We start from the raw sequence: 13915 nt of genomic DNA, 5'->3' as shown, positions 1-13915 counted from the left end.
ACAAAGACTAGCGTGCTTTTGGTTATGTCAAGCGTGGGTGGACACTTTCTGCCAGCAGTCTCACCAAACCGAAGCCAAGCCATTCCTCCTTAAGACAGGCAGAGTCAGACATGTAATAAAAACAACGACCGATGGGTTCAGTCCAAAGGGCAAACTGTAGCTTCTGCTGGTTATAGTCACCCTCAAAACCTTTGGCTGTTACCAAGGACTGGGCTCTAATCTGTCTGATGTCCTAATAACACAATTTTACATGGTGACATCACTGCAGCTTTGAAAATGTGGATATATTTGTCTTAACCAAAGACTGCACCTCTTTCTGTGTGACCTCATTCTGTACTGCGTAATGCTTCGATGCCTTCATTTCAACAAAGTAGGATTACGAGGCCAACGTGCCTTGCAGTCACCCTTGCCGAACATTGTGCTGTGTATGGCCAAGTGCTCTGATTAAGCAGCATAGTGTTACAGCTCGAGTTTCTCTTCAATCACGCACAAATCTTTCGCCTTTTACTAAAGATTTCCGTGGGGAGGAACTATTGTGAGTTTTGTTTATTTTTGGGTGCTCTGCTATCTGCAGAGCTGCATTAAGATGTTGAATTGCAGAACGAGATGTGGAAGAGTGTTTGTGTCAGTAGATTAGCCTAGACAAAATGGTTGTTATCAATCCGGCGATCAAATGAAGTTGCTCTTAGCTCATTCTCTAAAGCGCAGCAATCTTGGATCTGTGTGTCTTTTTCTCCCTCTCTTCACAATTGCAGTCTTTGGAACCGCAGCAAAAAAGCGAGTGAGCAAAATCGAGCTCTTTTTTACCACAAGAAGGACATGGCCAATATTGTATGGTGGGTTTGTTTCTTTGGAAAGCTTTATGCTTAAGCCTGAGGTGGGGTAAGGAGTTCAGCGTCTTGAAGAAAATGCCTCCCCGTCGGGGAATCGAACCCCGGTCTTCCGCGTGACAGGCGGAGATACTGTCCACTATACTAACGAGGATCACTTATGCAAGAATGTAAACTGTTCAGCTGCACTATTATATTGAGGTTGCCTGAGAGCAAAAGGCTGCAAGTTTCTTCCGACGAACGTCGCACTGTGGGCTTGTTTTTTTTTTGGACAGATTCATGCTGAAGCTCAAGTTTTTAAGAGGAGTTTAGCATCCTAAAAAAAGCCCCCCCTGGCAGGGAAGCGAACCCTGATCATCCGGGTGACACATGGAAATACTGTCCACTATACTAACAAAGACTAGCGTGCTTTTGGTTATGTCAAGCGTGGGTGGACACTTTCTGCCAGCAGTCTCACCAAACCGAAGCCAAGCCATTCCTCCTTAAGACAGGCAGAGTCAGACATGTAATAAAAACAACGACCGATGGGTTCAGTCCAAAGGGCAAACTGTAGCTTCTGCTGGTTATAGTCACCCTCAAAACCTTTGGCTGTTACCAAGGACTGGGCTCTAATCTGTCTGATGTCCTAATAACACAATTTTACATGGTGACATCACTGCAGCTTTGAAAATGTGGATATATTTGTCTTAACCAAAGACTGCACCTCTTTCTGTGTGACCTCATTCTGTACTGCGTAATGCTTCGATGCCTTCATTTCAACAAAGTAGGATTACGAGGCCAACGTGCCTTGCAGTCACCCTTGCCGAACATTGTGCTGTGTATGGCCAAGTGCTCTGATTAAGCAGCATAGTGTTACAGCTCGAGTTTCTCTTCAATCACGCACAAATCTTTCGCCTTTTACTAAAGATTTCCGTGGGGAGGAACTATTGTGAGTTTTGTTTATTTTTGGGTGCTCTGCTATCTGCAGAGCTGCATTAAGATGTTGAATTGCAGAACGAGATGTGGAAGAGTGTTTGTGTCAGTAGATTAGCCTAGACAGAATGTTTGTTATCAATCCGGCGATCAAATGAAGTTGCTCTTAGCTCATTCTCTAAAGCGCAGCAATCTTGGATCTGTGTGTCTTTTTCTCCCTCTCTTCACAATTGCAGTCTTTGGAACCGCAGCAAAAAAGCGAGTGAGCAAAATCGAGCTCTTTTTTACCACAAGAAGGACATGGCCAATATTGTATGGTGGGTTTGTTTCTTTGGAAAGCTTTATGCTTAAGCCTGAGGTGGGGTAAGGAGTTCAGCGTCTTGAAGAAAATGCCTCCCCGTCAGGGAATCGAACCCCGGTCTTCCGCGTGACAGGCGGAGATACTGTCCACTATACTAACGAGGATCACTTATGCAAGAATGTAAACTGTTCAGCTGCACTATTATGTTGAGGTTGCCTGAGAGCAAAAGGCTGCAAGTTTCTTCCGACGAACGTCGCACTGTGGGCTTGTTTTTTTTTTGGACAGATTCATGCTGAAGCTCAAGTTTTTAAGAGGAGTTTAGCATCCTAAAAAAAGCCCCCCCTGGCAGGGAAGCGAACCCTGATCATCCGGGTGACACATGGAAATACTGTCCACTATACTAACAAAGACTAGCGTGCTTTTGGTTATGTCAAGCGTGGGTGGACACTTTCTGCCAGCAGTCTCACCAAACCGAAGCCAAGCCATTCCTCCTTAAGACAGGCAGAGTCAGACATGTAATAAAAACAACGACCGATGGGTTCAGTCCAAAGGGCAAACTGTAGCTTCTGCTGGTTATAGTCACCCTCAAAACCTTTGGCTGTTACCAAGGACTGGGCTCTAATCTGTCTGATGTCCTAATAACACAATTTTACATGGTGACATCACTGCAGCTTTGAAAATGTGGATATATTTGTCTTAACCAAAGACTGCACCTCTTTCTGTGTGAGCTCATTCTGTACTGCGTAATGCTTCGATGCCTTCATTTCAACAAAGTAGGATTACGAGGCCAACGTGCCTTGCAGTCACCCTTGCCGAACATTGTGCTGTGTATGGCCAACTGCTCTGATTAAGCAGCATAGTGTTACAGCTCGAGTTTCTCTTCAATCACGCACAAATCTTTCGCCTTTTACTAAAGATTTCCGTGGGGAGGAACTATTGTGAGTTTTGTTTATTTTTGGGTGCTCTGCTATCTGCAGAGCTGCATTAAGATGTTGAATTGCAGAACGAGATGTGGAAGAGTGTTTGTGTCAGTAGATTAGCCTAGACAGAATGGTTGTTATCAATCCGGCGATCAATTGAAGTTGCTCTTAGCTCATTTTCTAAAGCGCAGCAATCTTGGATCTGTGTGTCTTTTTCTCCCTCTCTTCACAATTGCAGTCTTTGGAACCGCAGCAAAAAAGCGAGTGAGCAAAATCGAGCTCTTATTTACCACAAGAAGGACATGGCCAATATTGTATGGTGGGTTTGTTTCTTTGGACAGCTTTATGCTTAAGCCTGAGGTGGGGTAAGGAGTTCAGCGTCTTGAAGAAAATGCCTCCCCGTCAGGGAATCGAACCCCGGTCTTCCGCGTGACAGGCGGAGATACTGTCCACTATACTAACGAGGATCACTTATGCAACTATGTAAACTGTTCAGCTGCACTATTATGTTGAGGGTGCCTGAGAGCAAAAGGCTGCAAGTTTCTTCCGACGAACGTCGCACTGTGGGCTTGTTTTTTTTTTGGACAGATTCATGCTGAAGCTCAAGTTTTTAAGAGGAGTTTAGCATCCTAAAAAAAGCCCCCCCTGGCAGGGAAGCGAACCTTGATTATCCGGGTGACACATGGAAATACTGTCCACTATACTAACAAAGACTAGCGTGCTTTTGGTTATGTCAAGCGTGGGTGGACACTTTCTGCCAGCAGTCTCACCAAACCGAAGCCAAGCCATTCCTCCTTAAGACAGGCAGAGTCAGACATGTAATAAAAACAACGACCGATGGGTTCAGTCCAAAGGGCAAACTGTAGCTTCTGCTGATTATAGTCACCCTCAAAACCTTTGGCTGTTACCAAGGACTGGGCTCTAATCTGTCTGATGTCCTAATAACACAATTTTACATGGTGACATCACTGCAGCTTTGAAAATGTGGATATATTTGTCTTAACCAAAGACTGCACCTCTTTCTGTGTGACCTCATTCTGTACTGCGTAATGCTTCGATGCCTTCATTTCAACAAAGTAGGATTACGAGGCCAACGTGCCTTGCAGTCACCCTTGCCGAACATTGTGCTGTGTATGGCCAACTGCTCTGATTAAGCAGCATAGTGTTACAGCTCGAGTTTCTCTTCAATCACGCACAAATCTTTCGCCTTTTACTAAAGATTTCCGTGGGGAGGAACTATTGTGAGTTTTGTTTATTTTTGGGTGCTCTGCTATCTGCAGAGCTGCATTAAGATGTTGAATTGCAGAACGAGATGTGGAAGAGTGTTTGTGTCAGTAGATTAGCCTAGACAGAATGGTTGTTATCAATCCGGCGATCAAATGAAGTTGCTCTTAGCTCATTCTCTAAAGCGCAGCAATCTTGGATCTGTGTGTCTTTTTCTCCCTCTCTTCACAATTGCAGTCTTTGGAACCGCAGCAAAAAAGCGAGTGAGCAAAATCGAGCTCTTATTTACCACAAGAAGGACATGGCCAATATTGTATGGTGGGTTTGTTTCTTTGGACAGCTTTATGCTTAAGCCTGAGGTGGGGTAAGGAGTTCAGCGTCTTGAAGAAAAGGCCTCCCCGTCGGGGAATCGAACCCCGGTCTTCCGCGTGACAGGCGGAGATACTGTCCACTATACTAACGAGGATCACTTATGCAAGAATGTAAACTGTTCAGCTGCACTATTATGTTGAGGGTGCCTGAGAGCAAAAGGCTGCAAGTTTCTTCCGACGAACGTCGCACTGTGGGCTTGTTTTTTTTTTTGGACAGATTCATGCTGAAGCTCAAGTTTTTAAGAGGAGTTTAGCATCCTAAAAAAAGCCCCCCCTGGCAGGGAAGCGAACCCTGATCATCCGGGTGACACATGGAAATACTGTCCACTATACTAACAAAGACTAGCGTGCTTTTGGTTATGTCAAGCGTGGGTGGACACTTTCTGCCAGCAGTCTCACCAAACCGAAGCCAAGCCATTCCTCCTTAAGACAGGCAGAGTCAGACATGTAATAAAAACAACGACCGATGGGTTCAGTCCAAAGGGCAAACTGTAGCTTCTGCTGGTTATAGTCACCCTCAAAACCTTTGGCTGTTACCAAGGACTGGGCTCTAATCTGTCTGATGTCCTAATAACACATTTTTACATGGTGACATCACTGCAGCTTTGAAAATGTGGATATATTTGTCTTAACCAAAGACTGCACCTCTTTCTGTGTGAGCTCATTCTGTACTGCGTAATGCTTCGATGCCTTCATTTCAACAAAGTAGGATTACGAGGCCAACGTGCCTTGCAGTCACCCTTGCCGAACATTGTGCTGTGTATGGCCAACTGCTCTGATTAAGCAGCATAGTTTTACAGCTCGAGTTTCTCTTCAATCACGCACAAATCTTTCGCCTTTTACTAAAGATTTCCGTGGGGAGGAACTATTGTGAGTTTTGTTTATTTTTGGGTGCTCTGCTATCTGCAGAGCTGCATTAAGATGTTGAATTGCAGAACGAGATGTGGAAGAGTGTTTGTGTCAGTAGATTAGCCTAGACAGAATGGTTGTTATCAATCCGGCGATCAAATGAAGTTGCTCTTAGCTCATTCTCTAAAGCGCAGCAATCTTGGATCTGTGTGTCTTTTTCTCCCTCTCTTCACAATTGCAGTCTTTGGAACCGCAGCAAAAAAGCGAGTGAGCAAAATCGAGCTCTTATTTACCACAAGAAGGACATGGCCAATATTGTATGGTGGGTTTGTTTCTTTGGACAGCTTTATGCTTAAGCCTGAGGTGGGGTAAGGAGTTCAGCGTCTTGAAGAAAATGCCTCCCCGTCGGGGAATCGAACCCCGGTCTTCCGCGTGACAGGCGGAGATACTGTCCACTATACTAACGAGGATCACTTATGCAAGAATGTAAACTGTTCAGCTGCACTATTATGTTGAGGGTGCCTGAGAGCAAAAGGCTGCAAGTTTCTTCCGACGAACGTCGCACTGTGGGCTTGTTTTTTTTTTGGACAGATTCATGCTGAAGCTCAAGTTTTTAAGAGGAGTTTAGCATCCTAAAAAAAGCCCCCCCTGGCAGGGAAGCGAACCCTGATCATCCGGGTGACACATGGAAATACTGTCCACTATACTAACAAAGACTAGCGTGCTTTTGGTTATGTCAAGCGTGGGTGGACACTTTCTGCCAGCAGTCTCACCAAACCGAAGCCAAGCCATTCCTCCTTAAGACAGGCAGAGTCAGACATGTAATAAAAACAACGACCGATGGGTTCAGTCCAAAGGGCAAACTGTAGCTTCTGCTGGTTATAGTCACCCTCAAAACCTTTGGCTGTTACCAAGGACTGGGCTCTAATCTGTCTGATGTCCTAATAACACAATTTTACATGGTGACATCACTGCAGCTTTGAAAATGTGGATATATTTGTCTTAACCAAAGACTGCACCTCTTTCTGTGTGACCTCATTCTGTACTGCGTAATGCTTCGATGCCTTCATTTCAACAAAGTAGGATTACGAGGCCAACGTGCCTTGCAGTCACCCTTGCCGAACATTGTGCTGTGTATGGCCAACTGCTCTGATTAAGCAGCATAGTGTTACAGCTCGAGTTTCTCTTCAATCACGCACAAATCTTTCGCCTTTTACTAAAGATTTCCGTGGGGAGGAACTATTGTGAGTTTTGTTTATTTTTGGGTGCTCTGCTATCTGCAGAGCTGCATTAAGATGTTGAATTGCAGAACGAGATGTGGAAGAGTGTTTGTGTCAGTAGATTAGCCTAGACAGAATGGTTGTTATCAATCCGGCGATCAAATGAAGTTGCTCTTAGCTCATTCTCTAAAGCGCAGCAATCTTGGATCTGTGTGTCTTTTTCTCCCTCTCTTCACAATTGCAGTCTTTGGAACCGCAGCAAAATAGCGAGTGAGCAAAATCGAGCTCTTATTTACCACAAGAAGGACATGGCCAATATTGTATGGTGGGTTTGTTTCTTTGGACAGCTTTATGCTTAAGCCTGAGGTGGGGTAAGGAGTTCAGCGTCTTGAAGAAAATGCCTCCCCGTCGGGGAATCGAACCCCGGTCTTCCGCGTGACAGGCGGAGATACTGTCCACTATACTAACGAGGATCACTTATGCAAGAATGTAAACTGTTCAGCTGCACTATTATGTTGAGGTTGCCTGAGAGCAAAAGGCTGCAAGTTTCTTCCGACGAACGTCGCACTGTGGGCTTGTTTTTTTTTTGGACAGATTCATGCTGAAGCTCAAGTTTTTAAGAGGAGTTTAGCATCCTAAAAAAAGCCCCCCCTGGCAGGGAAGCGAACCCTGATCATCCGGGTGACACATGGAAATACTGTCCACTATACTAACAAAGACTAGCGTGCTTTTGGTTATGTCAAGCGTGGGTGGACACTTTCTGCCAGCAGTCTCACCAAACCGAAGCCAAGCCATTCCTCCTTAAGACAGGCAGAGTCAGACATGTAATAAAAACAACGACCGATGGGTTCAGTCCAAAGGGCAAACTGTAGCTTCTGCTGGTTATAGTCACCCTCAAAACCTTTGGCTGTTACCAAGGACTGGGCTCTAATCTGTCTGATGTCCTAATAACACAATTTTACATGGTGACATCACTGCAGCTTTGAAAATGTGGATATATTTGTCTTAACCAAAGACTGCACCTCTTTCTGTGTGAGCTCATTCTGTACTGCGTAATGCTTCGATGCCTTCATTTCAACAAAGTAGGATTACGAGGCCAACGTGCCTTGCAGTCACCCTTGCCGAACATTGTGCTGTGTATGGCCAACTGCTCTGATTAAGCAGCATAGTGTTACAGCTCGAGTTTCTCTTCAATCACGCACAAATCTTTCGCCTTTTACTAAAGATTTCCGTGGGGAGGAACTATTGTGAGTTTTGTTTATTTTTGGGTGCTCTGCTATCTGCAGAGCTGCATTAAGATGTTGAATTGCAGAACGAGATGTGGAAGAGTGTTTGTGTCAGTAGATTAGCCTAGACAGAATGGTTGTTATCAATCCGGCGATCAAATGAAGTTGCTCTTAGCTCATTCTCTAAAGCGCAGCAATCTTGGATCTGTGTGTCTTTTTCTCCCTCTCTTCACAATTGCAGTCTTTGGAACCGCAGCAAAAAAGCGAGTGAGCAAAATCGAGCTCTTTTTTACCACAAGAAGGACATGGCCAATATTGTATGGTGGGTTTGTTTCTTTGGAAAGCTTTATGCTTAAGCCTGAGGTGGGGTAAGGAGTTCAGCGTCTTGAAGAAAATGCCTCCCCGTCGGGGAATCGAACCCCGGTCTTCCGCGTGACAGGCGGAGATACTGTCCACTATACTAACGAGGATCACTTATGCAAGAATGTAAACTGTTCAGCTGCACTATTATGTTGAGGTTGCCTGAGAGCAAAAGGCTGCAAGTTTCTTCCGACGAACGTCGCACTGTGGGCTTGTTTTTTTTTGGACAGATTCATGCTGAAGCTCAAGTTTTTAAGAGGAGTTTAGCATCCTAAAAAAAGCCCCCCCTGGCAGGGAAGCGAACCCTGATCATCCGGGTGACACATGGAAATACTGTCCACTATACTAACAAAGACTAGCGTGCTTTTGGTTATGTCAAGCGTGGGTGGACACTTTCTGCCAGCAGTCTCACCAAACCGAAGCCAAGCCATTCCTCCTTAAGACAGGCAGAGTCAGACATGTAATAAAAACAACGACCGATGGGTTCAGTCCAAAGGGCAAACTGTAGCTTCTGCTGGTTATAGTCACCCTCAAAACCTTTGGCTGTTACCAAGGACTGGGCTCTAATCTGTCTGATGTCCTAATAACACAATTTTACATGGTGACATCACTGCAGCTTTGAAAATGTGGATATATTTGTCTTAACCAAAGACTGCACCTCTTTCTGTGTGAGCTCATTCTGTACTGCGTAATGCTTCGATGCCTTCATTTCAACAAAGTAGGATTACGAGGCCAACGTGCCTTGCAGTCACCCTTGCCGAACATTGTGCTGTGTATGGCCAACTGCTCTGATTAAGCAGCATAGTGTTACAGCTCGAGTTTCTCTACAATCACGCACAAATCTTTCGCCTTTTACTAAAGATTTCCGTGGGGAGGAACTATTGTGAGTTTTGTTTATTTTTGGGTGCTCTGCTATCTGCAGAGCTGCATTAAGATGTTGAATTGCAGAACGAGATGTGGAAGAGTGTTTGTGTCAGTAGATTAGCCTAGACAGAATGGTTGTTATCAATCCGGCGATCAAATGAAGTTGCTCTTAGCTCATTCTCTAAAGCGCAGCAATCTTGGATCTGTGTGTCTTTTTCTCCCTCTCTTCACAATTGCAGTCTTTGGAACCGCAGCAAAAAAGCGAGTGAGCAAAATCGAGCTCTTTTTTACCACAAGAAGGACATGGCCAATATTGTATGGTGGGTTTGTTTCTTTGGAAAGCTTTATGCTTAAGCCTGAGGTGGGGTAAGGAGTTCAGCGTCTTGAAGAAAATGCCTCCCCGTCGGGGAATCGAACCCCGGTCTTCCGCGTGACAGGCGGAGATACTGTCCACTATACTAACGAGGATCACTTATGCAAGAATGTAAACTGTTCAGCTGCACTATTATGTTGAGGTTGCCTGAGAGCAAAAGGCTGCAAGTTTCTTCCGACGAACGTCGCACTGTGGGCTTGTTTTTTTTTTTGGACAGATTCATGCTGAAGCTCAAGTTTTTAAGAGGAGTTTAGCATCCTAAAAAAAGCCCCCCCTGGCAGGGAAGCGAACCCTGATCATCCGGGTGACACATGGAAATACTGTCCACTATACTAACAAAGACTAGCGTGCTTTTGGTTATGTCAAGCGTGGGTGGACACTTTCTGCCAGCAGTCTCACCAAACCGAAGCCAAGCCATTCCTCCTTAAGACAGGCAGAGTCAGACATGTAATAAAAACAACGACCGATGGGTTCAGTCCAAAGGGCAAACTGTAGCTTCTGCTGGTTATAGTCACCCTCAAAACCTTTGGCTGTTACCAAGGACTGGGCTCTAATCTGTCTGATGTCCTAATAACACAATTTTACATGGTGACATCACTGCAGCTTTGAAAATGTGGATATATTTGTCTTAACCAAAGACTGCACCTCTTTCTGTGTGAGCTCATTCTGTACTGCGTAATGCTTCGATGCCTTCATTTCAACAAAGTAGGATTACGAGGCCAACGTGCCTTGCAGTCACCCTTGCCGAACATTGTGCTGTGTATGGCCAACTGCTCTGATTAAGCAGCATAGTGTTACAGCTCGAGTTTCTCTTCAATCACGCACAAATCTTTCGCCTTTTACTAAAGATTTCCGTGGGGAGGAACTATTGTGAGTTTTGTTTATTTTTGGGTGCTCTGCTATCTGCGGAGCTGCATTAAGATGTTGAATTGCAGAACGAGATGTGGAAGAGTGTTTGTGTCAGTAGATTAGCCTAGACAGAATGGTTGTTATCAATCCGGCGATCAAATGAAGTTGCTCTTAGCTCATTCTCTAAAGCGCAGCAATCTTGGATCTGTGTGTCTTTTTCTCCCTCTCTTCACAATTGCAGTCTTTGGAACCGCAGCAAAAAAGCGAGTGAGCAAAATCGAGCTCTTATTTACCACAAGAAGGACATGGCCAATATTGTATGGTGGGTTTGTTTCTTTGGACAGCTTTATGCTTAAGCCTGAGGTGGGGTAAGGAGTTCAGCGTCTTGAAGAAAATGCCTCCCCGTCGGGGAATCGAACCCCGGTCTTCCGCGTGACAGGCGGAGATACTGTCCACTATACTAACGAGGATCACTTATGCAACTATGTAAACTGTTCAGCTGCACTATTATGTTGAGGGTGCCTGAGAGCAAAAGGCTGCAAGTTTCTTCCGACGAACGTCGCACTGTGGGCTTGTTTTTTTTTTTGGACAGATTCATGCTGAAGCTCAAGTTTTTAAGAGGAGTTTAGCATCCTAAAAAAAGCCCCCCCTGGCAGGGAAGCGAACCTTGATCATCCGGGTGACACATGGAAATACTGTCCACTATACTAACAAAGACTAGCGTGCTTTTGGTTATGTCAAGCGTGGGTGGACACTTTCTGCCAGCAGTCTCACCAAACCGAAGCCAAGCCATTCCTCCTTAAGACAGGCAGAGTCAGACATGTAATAAAAACAACGACCGATGGGTTCAGTCCAAAGGGCAAACTGTAGCTTCTGCTGATTATAGTCACCCTCAAAACCTTTGGCTGTTACCAAGGACTGGGCTCTAATCTGTCTGATGTCCTAATAACACAATTTTACATGGTGACATCACTGCAGCTTTGAAAATGTGGATATATTTGTCTTAACCAAAGACTGCACCTCTTTCTGTGTGACCTCATTCTGTACTGCGTAATGCTTCGATGCCTTCATTTCAACAAAGTAGGATTACGAGGCCAACGTGCCTTGCAGTCACCCTTGCCGAACATTGTGCTGTGTATGGCCAACTGCTCTGATTAAGCAGCATAGTGTTACAGCTCGAGTTTCTCTTCAATCACGCACAAATCTTTCGCCTTTTACTAAAGATTTCCGTGGGGAGGAACTATTGTGAGTTTTGTTTATTTTTGGGTGCTCTGCTATCTGCAGAGCTGCATTAAGATGTTGAATTGCAGAACGAGATGTGGAAGAGTGTTTGTGTCAGTAGATTAGCCTAGACAGAATGGTTGTTATCAATCCGGCGATCAAATGAAGTTGCTCTTAGCTCATTCTCTAAAGCGCAGCAATCTTGGATCTGTGTGTCTTTTTCTCCCTCTCTTCACAATTGCAGTCTTTGGAACCGCAGCAAAAAAGCGAGTGAGCAAAATCGAGCTCTTTTTTACCACAAGAAGGACATGGCCAATATTGTATGGTGGGTTTGTTTCTTTGGAAAGCTTTATGCTTAAGCCTGAGGTGGGGTAAGGAGTTCAGCGTCTTGAAGAAAATGCCTCCCCGTCGGGGAATCGAACCCCGGTCTTCCGCGTGACAGGCGGAGATACTGTCCACTATACTAACGAGGATCACTTATGCAAGAATGTAAACTGTTCAGCTGCACTATTATATTGAGGTTGCCTGAGAGCAAAAGGCTGCAAGTTTCTTCCGACGAACGTCGCACTGTGGGCTTGTTTTTTTTTTGGACAGATTCATGCTGAAGCTCAAGTTTTTAAGAGGAGTTTAGCATCCTAAAAAAAGCCCCCCCTGGCAGGGAAGCGAACCCTGATCATCCGGGTGACACATGGAAATACTGTCCACTATACTAACAAAGACTAGCGTGCTTTTGGTTATGTCAAGCGTGGGTGGACACTTTCTGCCAGCAGTCTCACCAAACCGAAGCCAAGCCATTCCTCCTTAAGACAGGCAGAGTCAGACATGTAATAAAAACAACGACCGATGGGTTCAGTCCAAAGGGCAAACTGTAGCTTCTGCTGGTTATAGTCACCCTCAAAACCTTTGGCTGTTACCAAGGACTGGGCTCTAATCTGTCTGATGTCCTAATAACACAATTTTACATGGTGACATCACTGCAGCTTTGAAAATGTGGATATATTTGTCTTAACCAAAGACTGCACCTCTTTCTGTGTGACCTCATTCTGTACTGCGTAATGCTTCGATGCCTTCATTTCAACAAAGTAGGATTACGAGGCCAACGTGCCTTGCAGTCACCCTTGCCGAACATTGTGCTGTGTATGGCCAAGTGCTCTGATTAAGCAGCATAGTGTTACAGCTCGAGTTTCTCTTCAATCACGCACAAATCTTTCGCCTTTTACTAAAGATTTCCGTGGGGAGGAACTATTGTGAGTTTTGTTTATTTTTGGGTGCTCTGCTATCTGCAGAGCTGCATTAAGATGTTGAATTGCAGAACGAGATGTGGAAGAGTGTTTGTGTCAGTAGATTAGCCTAGACAGAATGGTTGTTATCAATCCGGCGATCAAATGAAGTTGCTCTTAGCTCATTCTCTAAAGCGCAGCAATCTTGGATCTGTGTGTCTTTTTCTCCCTCTCTTCACAATTGCAGTCTTTGGAACCGCAGCAAAAAAGCGAGTGAGCAAAATCGAGCTCTTTTTTACCACAAGAAGGACATGGCCAATATTGTATGGTGGGTTTGTTTCTTTGGAAAGCTTTATGCTTAAGCCTGAGGTGGGGTAAGGAGTTCAGCGTCTTGAAGAAAATGCCTCCCCGTCGGGGAATCGAACCCCGGTCTTCCGCGTGACAGGTGGAGATACTGTCCACTATACTAACGAGGATCACTTATGCAAGAATGTAAACTGTTCAGCTGCACTATTATGTTGAGGTTGCCTGAGAGCAAAAGGCTGCAAGTTTCTTCCGACGAACGTCGCACTGTGGGCTTGTTTTTTTTTTGGACAGATTCATGCTGAAGCTCAAGTTTTTAAGAGGAGTTTAGCATCCTAAAAAAAGCCCCCCCTGGCAGGGAAGCGAACCCTGATCATCCGGGTGACACATGGAAATACTGTCCACTATACTAACAAAGACTAGCGTGCTTTTGGTTATGTCAAGCGTGGGTGGACACTTTCTGCCAGCAGTCTCACCAAACCGAAGCCAAGCCATTCCTCCTTAAGACAGGCAGAGTCAGACATGTAATAAAAACAACGACCGATGGGTTCAGTCCAAAGGGCAAACTGTAGCTTCTGCTGGTTATAGTCACCCTCAAAACCTTTGGCTGTTACCAAGGACTGGGCTCTAATCTGTCTGATGTCCTAATAACACAATTTTACATGGTGACATCACTGCAGCTTTGAAAATGTGGATATATTTGTCTTAACCAAAGACTGCACCTCTTTCTGTGTGACCTCATTCTGTACTGCGTAATGCTTCGATGCCTTCATTTCAACAAAGTAGGATTACGAGGCCAACGTGCCTTGCAGTCACCCTTGCCGAACATTGTGCTGTGTATGGCCAACTGCTCTGATTAAGCAGCATAGTGT

At 45.0% G+C, this 13915-nt stretch overlaps 1 protein-coding gene and 22 non-coding genes across 23 annotated transcripts in view; 12 read left to right on the top strand and 11 right to left on the bottom strand.

The window, feature by feature from the left end:
- si:dkey-245n4.2 overlaps nt 1-13915 on the top strand; it is a 314713-nt gene that overhangs the window by 104848 nt on the left and 195950 nt on the right. The window lies entirely within an intron of this gene.
- On the top strand, nt 463-578 carry LOC141385958 (U5 spliceosomal RNA). The gene has a single exon (XR_012407071.1). It is a non-coding gene; the product is annotated as a U5 spliceosomal RNA (small nuclear RNA).
- Nucleotides 913-984, bottom strand: trnad-guc (transfer RNA aspartic acid (anticodon GUC)). Its single transcript has one exon. It is a non-coding gene; the product is annotated as a tRNA-Asp (tRNA).
- Nucleotides 1686-1801, top strand: LOC141385957 (U5 spliceosomal RNA). The gene has a single exon (XR_012407070.1). It is a non-coding gene; the product is annotated as a U5 spliceosomal RNA (small nuclear RNA).
- trnad-guc (transfer RNA aspartic acid (anticodon GUC)) lies at nt 2136-2207 on the bottom strand. Its single transcript has one exon. It is a non-coding gene; the product is annotated as a tRNA-Asp (tRNA).
- Nucleotides 2909-3024, top strand: LOC141385956 (U5 spliceosomal RNA). The gene has a single exon (XR_012407069.1). It is a non-coding gene; the product is annotated as a U5 spliceosomal RNA (small nuclear RNA).
- trnad-guc (transfer RNA aspartic acid (anticodon GUC)) lies at nt 3359-3430 on the bottom strand. The gene has a single exon. It is a non-coding gene; the product is annotated as a tRNA-Asp (tRNA).
- On the top strand, nt 4132-4247 carry LOC141385955 (U5 spliceosomal RNA). The gene has a single exon (XR_012407068.1). It is a non-coding gene; the product is annotated as a U5 spliceosomal RNA (small nuclear RNA).
- trnad-guc (transfer RNA aspartic acid (anticodon GUC)) lies at nt 4582-4653 on the bottom strand. The gene has a single exon. It is a non-coding gene; the product is annotated as a tRNA-Asp (tRNA).
- Nucleotides 5356-5471, top strand: LOC141385954 (U5 spliceosomal RNA). Its single transcript, XR_012407067.1, has one exon. It is a non-coding gene; the product is annotated as a U5 spliceosomal RNA (small nuclear RNA).
- Nucleotides 5806-5877, bottom strand: trnad-guc (transfer RNA aspartic acid (anticodon GUC)). Its single transcript has one exon. It is a non-coding gene; the product is annotated as a tRNA-Asp (tRNA).
- LOC141385953 (U5 spliceosomal RNA) lies at nt 6579-6694 on the top strand. The gene has a single exon (XR_012407066.1). It is a non-coding gene; the product is annotated as a U5 spliceosomal RNA (small nuclear RNA).
- On the bottom strand, nt 7029-7100 carry trnad-guc (transfer RNA aspartic acid (anticodon GUC)). The gene has a single exon. It is a non-coding gene; the product is annotated as a tRNA-Asp (tRNA).
- LOC141385952 (U5 spliceosomal RNA) lies at nt 7802-7917 on the top strand. The gene has a single exon (XR_012407065.1). It is a non-coding gene; the product is annotated as a U5 spliceosomal RNA (small nuclear RNA).
- trnad-guc (transfer RNA aspartic acid (anticodon GUC)) lies at nt 8252-8323 on the bottom strand. Its single transcript has one exon. It is a non-coding gene; the product is annotated as a tRNA-Asp (tRNA).
- Nucleotides 9024-9139, top strand: LOC141385968 (U5 spliceosomal RNA). Its single transcript, XR_012407081.1, has one exon. It is a non-coding gene; the product is annotated as a U5 spliceosomal RNA (small nuclear RNA).
- Nucleotides 9474-9545, bottom strand: trnad-guc (transfer RNA aspartic acid (anticodon GUC)). The gene has a single exon. It is a non-coding gene; the product is annotated as a tRNA-Asp (tRNA).
- Nucleotides 10248-10363, top strand: LOC141385962 (U5 spliceosomal RNA). Its single transcript, XR_012407074.1, has one exon. It is a non-coding gene; the product is annotated as a U5 spliceosomal RNA (small nuclear RNA).
- On the bottom strand, nt 10698-10769 carry trnad-guc (transfer RNA aspartic acid (anticodon GUC)). Its single transcript has one exon. It is a non-coding gene; the product is annotated as a tRNA-Asp (tRNA).
- Nucleotides 11472-11587, top strand: LOC141385951 (U5 spliceosomal RNA). Its single transcript, XR_012407064.1, has one exon. It is a non-coding gene; the product is annotated as a U5 spliceosomal RNA (small nuclear RNA).
- Nucleotides 11922-11993, bottom strand: trnad-guc (transfer RNA aspartic acid (anticodon GUC)). The gene has a single exon. It is a non-coding gene; the product is annotated as a tRNA-Asp (tRNA).
- On the top strand, nt 12695-12810 carry LOC141385950 (U5 spliceosomal RNA). The gene has a single exon (XR_012407063.1). It is a non-coding gene; the product is annotated as a U5 spliceosomal RNA (small nuclear RNA).
- Nucleotides 13145-13216, bottom strand: trnad-guc (transfer RNA aspartic acid (anticodon GUC)). Its single transcript has one exon. It is a non-coding gene; the product is annotated as a tRNA-Asp (tRNA).

Source organism: Danio rerio, chromosome 5, assembly GCF_049306965.1.
Source record: "Danio rerio strain Tuebingen ecotype United States chromosome 5, GRCz12tu, whole genome shotgun sequence".
Taxonomy (NCBI): Eukaryota; Metazoa; Chordata; class Actinopteri; order Cypriniformes; family Danionidae; genus Danio; species Danio rerio.
Note: the sequence above shows the minus strand (reverse complement) of the source record. Positions and strands in the feature narration are given on the sequence as shown.